The sequence below is a fragment of the Echinops telfairi genome, unplaced genomic scaffold (genome assembly GCF_000313985.2).
Source record: "Echinops telfairi isolate 266 unplaced genomic scaffold, ASM31398v2 ScPeMD7_25;HRSCAF=90, whole genome shotgun sequence".
Lineage (NCBI taxonomy): Eukaryota > Metazoa > Chordata > Mammalia > Afrosoricida > Tenrecidae > Echinops > Echinops telfairi.
In genome coordinates, this window is record NW_022103922.1 from 7,372,324 (window position 1) to 7,382,925 (window position 10,602).

The 10,602-nt window shown below is 52.8% G+C and overlaps 1 pseudogene; it reads left to right on the forward strand.

Moving 5' to 3' along the window:
* The first annotated feature begins 6,620 nt into the window (after positions 1-6,620).
* The window catches only part of LOC123521592, a 10,389-nt pseudogene continuing 6,407 nt past the window's right edge, over positions 6,621-10,602 (forward strand).

Consider the following 10,602-nt stretch of genomic DNA (forward strand, 5'->3'; position numbering starts at 1 on the left):
AAATATATTTGCATATGTACGTGCCTTTATTTAGATCTCTATAAATGCCCTGTGTCTCCCAGCTCTTTCCTCTATTTCCCTTGACTTCCCTCCTGTCCCACTATCATGCTCAGTCCCCACCAGGGTTTCAGCACTTCCTCTTGGTTACATTCCCTCTGCTTTACCAAGCAGGACATCCTTCTCCAGGGACTGCTCTCTCCAGATTCAGAAGAGGACATAGAACAAGGAACATCAATGCTGTTGTCAGATGGATCTTGGCCGAAAGCAGAGAACACCAAAAAGTTGTTCCCTTGTGTTTTATTGACTGTGCCAAGGTGTGGATCATAACAATGGATGGACAGCCTGGAGAAGAATGGGAATTCTAGAGAACTTCACTGGACTCATGCCGAACTTGTACCTCGGCCAACAGAACAGAACAGAACAAGGGAATGCTGCTTGGTTTAAAATCAGCAATGGTGTGTGTCAGGGATATATCCTCTTGCCATTCTTATTCCATACTTGTTCCTATGCTGAGCAAATAATCCGTAAAGAGAATGGCCCAGAAATGCTGTGGAGCTCAGTTCTGCCCTGTAACACAGGGGGCGCTGTGAGTCAGAATTGGAACCTCACACCTTCTACTTGGATTTTTTTTCCATCACCCTGGTGTGCAGCCCTGAGCTCAGGCTGAGCTACATCTCCAGCCCCGTACCCCTATGTTTTGTGGCGTCTGACCTGCGGGCCTGACTTTGTTTTCCTATCCTGCTTCTTCTTCCGCTTGTTTCTCTATTTGTAACCTCAGATTCCAGGTACATTGATGTGGCTCCGGGTGCCCTTAAGCATGTTGTTGTTAGCTAGTGAATCGGTTCCGGTTCATAGCAACTCTGTGTCGAACTGAACAAAATGCCATCCAGTCCCTGCACCCTCCTCACCGTTGTTAGGTTGGAGCTCACAGTTGCGGCCACCGTGCCAGTCCATCTCGTTGAGGACCTTCCTCTTTCTCGCCACCCCTCTACTTTACCAAGAACAGTGCCCTTCTCCAGGGACGGGTCTCTCCTGACAACGTGGCCAAAGCACGTGAGATGAAGTCTCACCACCCTCATTACCAAGGAACAGTCTGTCTGAATTTCTTCCAAGACAGATCGATTTGACCTCACACATAGGAGAGGGAATCATTGCCCGGCCCTGCGGACCCACACGCTCCTAGGTCATAGGTTGGGGCCCATTGGTGTGGCCCTTGTGTCGCTGATGTTTCCCCTGTTTTCAGCGACCCTCCACTTGACCCACCGTGATAGGACGTCTTTTTCTAGCCGAGGGTCTTTCCTGACGATGTGTCCAAGCCGAAGTCTGCCCATCCTCCTTCAAAGGAACTTCTAAGACTGACTTGTTTGTTCAGGTCAGATATAGAAACAGGAGTAACAGCAATAGACAGGATTCCACTCATCATCAAAGACATGTTTTTATCCGCGGGATGAAAATTCTGTTCTTCTTCAGAGGCACAGAGCCCTGGCCTGTTGGCCCTTTCTACCTCGCTTGTCTTCCCTCAAGCCCAGGGGGCCGTGCTCAGAGAGACCTGGGTCTCCCCATCCTCTGCCGGGCTCCTGTGATAGCCACCCAGGTCCTGTAAGGAAACACGCTCTGCTGGGTGAGAAACAGCCAGTGAAATGACAGAGATCTTGCTTCCATGGCTAGAGCTGGGGCTCAGAGGACACCCCTCTCCAGCTTGGGCATGCTCCTAAGTATGGCTCAGCTTGGAGGCACAGGGCCAGGGCATGGTGGGCTGGAGGCCCCGGCAAGGGTTCCTGAGCTACCCCTCTGTCACCACCAACGCCAACCCCAAGCTTCTCCAAGAAGTGCCGCCCAAACGTCAGTGTGGACAGGGGGTCCCTCGAGAGCTTGTTCCAGCTCAGGCCCCAGGGCTCCGGCTGCAGAATGCCTTATTCAGTAGGCCGAGGGTGCAGATCCTGTGGTTCCCAGGAGCACCCTGGACCGCCTGCTATCACGTGAACACGATCTTCCAGGCGGGCGGGCAGTGCGGAGAAGGGAACAGCTGTGCAGAAGGTCCACTGGGGATGCAGGGATGGGAGGGAGGGTGCCTGCGCCTACAGTGCTCAGAAGAAAGCAACTGGAATTTCTCATCAGCTGTCTGTCTCCCTCAGCATCCTGGCAGGAAGCAGATGGCGGCTGGGGAAGAGGAACAGAAACAGACAGCAGGCTGACTTCAGAAATACTGTAGGTGCGGTGCCAGCGAATCACAGGTGGGTTTTGTTTGTTTGTTTGTTTGTTTCAATAGTGCATGGAACAGCCCTCTGTGCGCTCTACTGCAGTCTGTGGCAGGTGCCACAGTGCCACTGAAGCAACCTGAAAGATGGTGACAGTGACTGGCATGTGATACAGACGCACGGAGTGAGCAAACACTGTTGAAAAGTGACCTTGACAGGTTTGCTTGAAGCAGGTTGTCACAAACCTTCGGCTGATAAGCCCAAACTGGACACGGAATAAGGAAGACCAAAGAAGAATCAATGCACTTGAATGCACAAGTCAGGATCAATACTAAGGCCACGGTCATTGGTCCACAACAACACCTCTCCTCAGCCAGCAGCCACGTCTCTCTCTGCCTTCAGCCTCTCAGCACACCCATGACCGTGAGGTTAACGCAAGACGAGGCAGCCCTTTGTTCTGGTGGGTCTAGAGCAGTGGTTCTCAACCTTCCTAATGCCGCAACCCTTTAATACAGTTCCTTATGTGGTGGGGACCCCCCAACCATCGAATTATTTCCATTGCTACTTCATCACTGTCATGAATTGTCATGCAAATATCTGGTACGCAGGGTGTTTTTCATCGTTACTAATTGAACATAAAGTGTGGTTTGGATGAAATTGTATAGAGCAAAATTAGTTTCACCTTCAGCAATCTATATCCAGTTTGTTTCCTGATATTGGTTGTAATTTCTTCAATGTAATCACACTTTCCTTTGGGGGATCCCTGGTTTATTTTTTCTTTCCTTCTCCTCTCTGCCTTCTGAGTTTTCTTTTGGGCAAATGTTTCCCTTTTGATCCCTGAAGGTTCATTATCCTGAGGAGCGAGGACTGCTTCCCACACGAGGGCTACTGTGCAGTTTATTCGGCCATTGGCAGTTGGCTCTGGGGGTGGGTGGCAGGGTTTGTTCCTGGTCTACAGTGTGTGTAAGGGCCACAGTCTTGGGGGTCCCCGAAGTCTCTATCAGAGCAGCCTTCTGTCATTTCTTACCTTCAAGAAGAAGCACGTCAGTTCTCTTGTGCACCAGGCCTGACATGCCATGGGTGCTCAGTTCAGAGCGTGCCAAGGGAGTGACTTCTCTTCACCAGGCACTATGCCAGGCTACAGAATGGTTTTTATAGCCATTGAAGGTGATCCTAAATAAACATTGAGATTCAGCTAAATATAAACTTGGCCTTAGAATTGACTGTGGAAAAACACAATTCTTGTACACAGTCCTCAATGCCACGACTCAAAACAACTCCACTGGAGACGTCCTTGTGACCAAGCTGCTGCCCAAAGACGGTGGTTCAAGTCCATCCACCTTCGTGGAAATGCCTTTTGTTTTCGGAATAAAGCTTTGTGGGTCCAACGTAAGCTTCACGGTCAGAGTCCACAGTGTGGTTCCCTGTCAGTGGGCACTATGAGGACCGCAGCTGGATTCCACTGGTCTCCACCAACAAAGCCAGATCCCAGCCAGCGAGTCAATCCTGAGCTATGGTGACCGAGATGTAACTCTCACGGGAATAGAGGAATCGAAAGCCAAGTCTTTCTCCCAAGCAGTGGCTAGTGGGTTCGAACTGCTAACCTAGTGGTTAGCAGCCCAGCCCATAACCATTACGCCACTGGGGCTCCCTACCAAGCCCAAACCCAAAAGACCCACACTCACTGCTATCAAGGGATGCCGACTCACAGCAACACTCTAGGACAGGGTAGAGCCGCCCCAGTGAGCTTCCGAGACTAACGCTGGCGTAGTAGGCTGCATCTTTCTTCCTGGGAGCGGCTGCTGGTTTTAAACTGCTGACCTTGCAGTTTGTAGCGAGTGCGTCACCACTGTGCCACCGGGGCTCCTGCTTTGGTAAAAGTAGGCATTCGTCTAGAGCCGCGGTTCTCAACCTTCCTAATGTCGTGACCCTTTAATACAGTTCCTCAGGTGGGGGTGACCACACCTCCCAACCATAACGTTATTATCGTTGCTACTTCATCACTGCCATTTTGCTACTGTTATGAATCAGGCGACCCCTGCGAAAGGGTCGTTCGAGCCCCAAAGGAGTCGAGACCCACAGGTTGAGAACCGCTGGTCTAGAGGGAGGGAGTGCAGAGCCATTTAAAGCTGCTTACTTAAAGTTCCAAGCCAGGCCCCAGGCCCTCCCTGGAGTGGCTGGCACCCCTTCAAGATGATAGCGACAACCACACTTTCTACTGCACATCCAGAGTCCACACCTAAACCCCAAACATTGGGCAGGGAGGCTGGAAGAGCTGGAACTCAAAGGAATTGGCTGGTTTTTCCAGGTCCTCATTCGGCTCCTGCAGGTTACTGTATTAGAACTGTAAATGGTCAGCCAGGGAAGAATACAGAAAGAACCAGGAACAGCCGGACGAACAAGCCAATCTACCCTGGAATCAGTACAACTGGAATGCTTAGAAGCGAGGATGGTGAGACTTGATCTCACAGACTTTGCACAAGTTGTCAGGAGAGACTAGTCCCTGGAGAAGGACACCATGCTTGTCAGTAAAGGGCCCGGCAGTAACGCTACGGTTCCCAGCCACGGCCAGCGTCTCTAACCCCTTCTCCATCCCCACCGAACGAACCTAAGGTGACACCTGGCCTGCTCAAGACTTCTCACAGAAACCTTCCCCTCTCTTCACCCGGCTGCTGGTGCCACAGCCAATCCGGGGAAGCGCGGGCACCTTTTAGACATTTATTTCTGCCACCAAAGTTTATTAACATGGGACTCCTTTGCACGCTCTCTCTCTCTCCACCTTCTCCTGTGGCCACACGTCCGTCCCTCTGTCTCTTCCTCTCTCCAGCCTCCCTTTCTCCACTCTGTCTTCCAATCTCCCTCACCCTGCCCTCTCTACTCTCATGCCAGTCTAAATCCCGGGCAGGTCGTTCACTCTAATGACGCCTTTCATTGAAACCCACGCTCTGGGTCCCGTTCCAACAGTTCGGTGCCCTCGAGTCCGTTCCAGCTCATAGCGACCCGAAGAACAACAGGACGAGGTCCTGCGCCCTCCCCACAATGGTTGTGATGTCTGAGCCTGTCATGCAGCCACGGTGTCAGTCCGTCTCATCAAGGGCCTTCGTCTTTTTCTGTTGCCCAGGTACTGTTACCACCGAGGGGCGGTGAGAGAGGGGAAGACCCTCGGTCGGCACGGCAGCTGCAACCATGGGCTCCGACAGGGCAGCCCTTTCAAGGATGGCGTGAGCCTGGGCCGTGTTTACTTCTGTTGGGCCTGGGTCTCCAGGGGTCAGAGTCAGCCCGACGCACCTGACACAGCAGCCTCACCTGAAAGACCCCAAGCTTTAATTTTTCAAGGCATAGATTGATCACCCAGGCAAGTTCTAATTACCAAGGAGTCTTGTTGGGGACACAGATAGGGTCTGGGGCCAATGAAAGGCCTTGTTCTAGAGACCCCAAGGGAGACAATGGGTGACGGCCCAGGAAAAGGCGATGGAGAAGCCAGAACAATTTCCTGGGGCAGGTCAAACACGGCAGAGGTTTAGCACACCAGAGGCTGGGACATCTCTCTCTGGTCAGTCGTTCAAGAGAAAGCTCTTTAGAGCCAACCTCTGGCTGTGCCTGGAAACCCAGTCCCAGGAGCAACAGAAACGCTGCGGGGCCCAGTGTGACCATCCGTGACTTCAGGACATGCAGCAGCAGCAGCAGCAGGGACACGGAGCACCCTGGACTGCCTTTTCCTTCCACCTTTCTCAGAGCCCAGCCCCAGGCAAGCTGACTTCTCACTCTCACACCTTGAACCAGGACTGCGGTTTTCACTGCGGGAAGGGCATGGAGGTGGTGAGAGCTGAAGCCAGAAGGTGAGCCACCCGGCAGGGATAAGACGGGGCAGGTGGCGGCTGGCCCAGTGCCTGCTCACTGACTGCATGGCTATGCACCCAGGTCACCTCGGGTGCACCATGGGCCGGGGTGGGGTGGAGGTGGGGGGACAGGTGGGGAAAAGAAGAGCAGGGCTGCCCTTAGGAAGTCAGGCTGACCTCCTCGAAGCCTTCAAAAAAAATTTTTTTTAATCCAACAGACCTCGGGGATCTGATATCTTGGATTGCGGACCCGTCCAGCAAAAAGACTGCCATCGAGGTGACGCCAGCTCCTGGAGACTCCGTCCGACAGGGCAGATCGGCCCCTGTGAGGTTCCGAGACGGTCACTCTTGGTGGGAGTTGAAAGCCTCGTTGTCCTCCCTCGCAGCTGCTTGTTTCAGACTGCGGACCTTGCAACTAGCAGCCCAGCAAGTCACCACTATGCCACCAGGGCTCCTGCCAGACCACCTTGGTAAGCAAGTCACACACGCATGTGGGTCCCCAGTGTATATACAAGTCGTATGGACGAGACTCTTATGAATGACGCCCAGCCTGGTGAAGTGCATGTGAAACATCCTGAGGACGATGGCACATGGCACGGAAACACAAAGTGAGCACGCGTTGTGGGGACCGTGGCACCCCTGAGCTTGAGGGACAGAGTTGCTCCCAAACTCCATTTTGGAAAGCCCTGTGAGTTGTAACTGGCTCGGCAACTGGTTTCATTGGTTCCTTCCCAGGAGGTGGGACCCGGTGGAATCATGGGTGACAAGTTGGGCTGTTAACTGCAGGGTCAGCAGTTCGAAACCACCAGGTACTCCACAGGAGGAGGAAGGGGCTTGTATTTTAGTTCCCATCTTCTCTGTGCCCCAGGGCTCCCAGTTCCTTGCAGAGTACCTTGCAAACAGCAGGATCCCTAATGTGTGTGGACGCTCAGCTCCAGGGCAGTGGCATGAAGCTCACTGAACAGGGCAGTGCTTTGCTGTGAGATCGTCGGCCTGCTTCAGCTAGAATCGAGTCCTAACCTGCAACCCCATGATTTTTCTCCGGGAAGTTGTTTCAAGAGGGGAAACGCATAAAACAAGACACTATCTGGGTGAAAGCGATCTTCATGAAGATGTTTAGTGCAACACGTTGTCCAGCCACCAGGAAATGGCTCAGCAGTCCATCCCGGCAGGCACCTCAGTGTGTGCCCTCATCAAAAATGCCTGCCGTCAGAAAATGTCCCTTTACGTCGAGGGAAATGAGAAAGCTGTGCGTACAAGCACCAGCGGCTCACTGTCTAAGCCCTTGGCTGTAAACGGAAAGGCTGTTGAGTTGGACCTACACAGTGGTTCCGGTGGACAAGGACCTGGTGACCAGCCCCCTTCACATGACAGCCAAGAAAATCCTTTGGGCCAGTTCGACTCTGTCACGCACCGGTTGGGATGAGACAGAAGGAGGAGGTCTGGTGGCGGGAACAATGGGTCATTTGTTGGGCTACTAAGGACAGGTCAGCGGGCCAAACCCGCCAAGAGCTCCGCAGGAGAAAGAGGAGGGTTTCTACTCCCACGGAGACCTAGAGCCTCGGCTGAGCTGCCCCGTGGTCCCGTGGATCTGCGTCTTGCTTCAACAGGGTTTGAACGGAACAGACCCGGGACTCCCTGCCTCCAACCTTGCGCCACGCTCGTTTCCTCTCCAGAAGTAACTTCGGGAGCATCTTCTTGGGACCAGCGCACACTTTTATTTGGTGTGTGGCGACCTCCAAGCCGACGCAGCACGAGCTCTCAGATCCGTCCGAGTGATTCCGCCGACGCTGAGGCCGGCGTCCACCGTCTGGTCAACCTGCACCCGGGCCTCTTGTACCTGCCTCTCTCTGGGCACTTCTTCTGCGAGCTGGCAAAGGAGCAGTGCCAGGGGCCGAGCGTCTCGCAGCTGCAGCACCATCATGGCAGCCGTGCCCTCTTCCAGGATGTGCAGAAGCACCCCAAGATGAGCGGGGTTGAACCTGGACGCCATGGGGGCTGCACTGGCCCTGGAGAAAAAACTCAACCAGGCCCTTCTGGACCTGCATGCCGTGGGGTCCACTCACGCTGACCCCCATCTCTGTGACTTTGTGGAGAACCACTTCCCGGACGAGGAGGTGAAACTCCTCAAGAAGATGGGCGACCCCCTGACCCACCTCCGCAGGCTGGTCAGCCCCCAGGCCGGGCTGGGCTCACCCTCAACCCGACTAGGAACTGCGGCACCGCCAAGCTGCGGGCGAGGGGCCCTCTGCCACCCCCCTGCTGGCCTTAACCGCTCTACCTGAACCTGCCCAGCCAGCCGCCCTGGAGCCCATCCCCCAAGCCCTGGACTAAAGGAAAATAATAAAGCTTCCTTTTACAGCAAACAAAAAACCCACCAAAAAACCCTGATGCCAGGGCCTTAAGTGGAGAGCAAATGCTTTGAGAATGATGAGGGCAATGAACGTACAAAGGTGCTTTACACAATTGATGTATGTTTGGATTGTGATAAGAGTTGTACGTGCCCCTAATAAAATGATTTTTTAAAAAAAGACTTACAGCCTCAGGAACCCATGGGGCGGTTATTCTACTCTGACACTAGGGTTTCTATGGACATGAGAGACGGGGGCCTGGTTTTTGAGTCGGAATCAACTCAATGGCACCCAATGGCCCAGCTAGCACGAGCCCAACTCTGTCTTGAGCTACTGGCATGTGCACGCAACGCAGAGAGCCCCGGGGAACACAGCAGAAAGCTGGCAGGAGTCTGGGTCCTGAACTGAAGAATGGCTGAAACAATCTTCCTTGTTCTTCGAGCAATTTCCAAGTTTTTGGCAATAAGCATGCATTGCTTTCAGAATAGAGGGGGGAAAAATTCCCCGAGGAAATTCAATAACCATTTTCATCATTACATGTAAATGAACAAAAAGCAGTTTCATAAATGTAGTCATGCCGCCCAGGTGATTTCAACACATAACCACCCGGGTAGGCCGGCGCAGAACTGCCCCCCAGGCTTGCCAAAGCTGTGATCCTTCCGGGAGCATGCAACCATGGCTTTCTCCGGCAGAGCAGCCACTGGGTATGGATCACTGACCTTGTGTTTGGGGGCCAAGTGCTTACCTGCAGCGCCACCAGGCTCCTTACAGAAGTGCAGACGGTTAAGATTCTAGGGGGCTAACTGAGATGACATACCTTTGGCTCATTAGGGTTAATAAATGAAAAAATGGTTTTACTGTGAATTAGGGGAAGGTTTGCACGGCAGATGATCAATTTTACAATCAACAATGCATACACCTTTTGTCCCAGCTCATTCATTGCAATCCCCTCCATCCACCTCGCTTATCCCACTTCCCTCCCTGTGTTTCCTGTTTCCATCCCTCCTTCTTTCCTGACCCTCAGAACGTTGACCTTGGGTGAACCCTGCCCTTTGGATCTTCATGGTCGGTTATTCTAACTGAATGCATGGGGGTGAATTCAGTTCCAACCTGAAGAGTGGCTAAGGGTCATAGTCTAGGGGTGGAGTTCCACCACTTTCTATACAACCAGGAAGCCTGGTCTCTTTTATACTTCTGAATTTTGTTTCACATTTTCTCCCACTCTACCCAGAACTTTCTCATGTGATCTTTTTTCAGAGCAGCTGGTAGTTGTAGCTGGGTACCATCCAGTTCTTCGGATCTCAGGGATGTGGAAGCTGATGTCCATTGGACTGACTGTTTCTGTGCCTCCTGACTTCATCACTCTTCCTTCGTCTGGAGAGGGAGAGACCATATGTTGCACTTTGGTCGCCAACTTTTAAGACTCCAATCATTACTCCACAAAGCAGAATGGTGTGAATGGATTTACCTAGTATGGCTCATCTAGCCCTCGTCTTTGTATAACTCCCATCCAGGGACTGAGTGGGAGCATGCAGTTCATGAGTACAGGACGCTCAGGGGAATGGTCAGTTTTGCCATTCTGATGGGTATGAGAGTGAACCATCTCAGAAACAAGAACAGAGGCTCCTGAACCTTCCAGAAAGAAAAACCACCAGTGGAAGGCACTTGAGATTCCTGCCTGAAGTGATGGAGCAGCACTGAGGCCATGAAACAGAACCGAGGAGCCACGTCTGGCCAAGACCATGAGACAGAGCCAACGGCTTCCCGGCCCACGGAACAAGTAAAGCTGAGCACCTTTGGGCAGGAGACTGGCTTGCAGAATGAGGTGTCTTGTGGGAGGTTATCGGTCCTCAGTTTTGTGGCCCTTCCTGAGGAAGGCAGAGGCCAAGAGACCTTGTAGCAGGGAAGCCAAGGACCACAGAGAGATGCCTACTAGCATGGCCGAGAAGAGGTATTGTGGACAAAAGAATGATAGCTTTACCATTTTGCAACTCATTTGCTTCCCTAAGAATGCCCCCCACAAACTTGTGAGTATTGCCTGTGAGTTCTGTGGGGCCGTGGTAGTGGATTCTTGAACCCAGCAGAGAGGTCGAGGGCTGAGAGAGGGACGGCTGGTGTCAGAAGGCTGGAGGGTGGAGGCATCTGTGACCTCTGCCTCATGGGAATCACCTGTGGACAGCTGTGAAGTTGGACTTCCCCTTCTCCCTTCTGAAG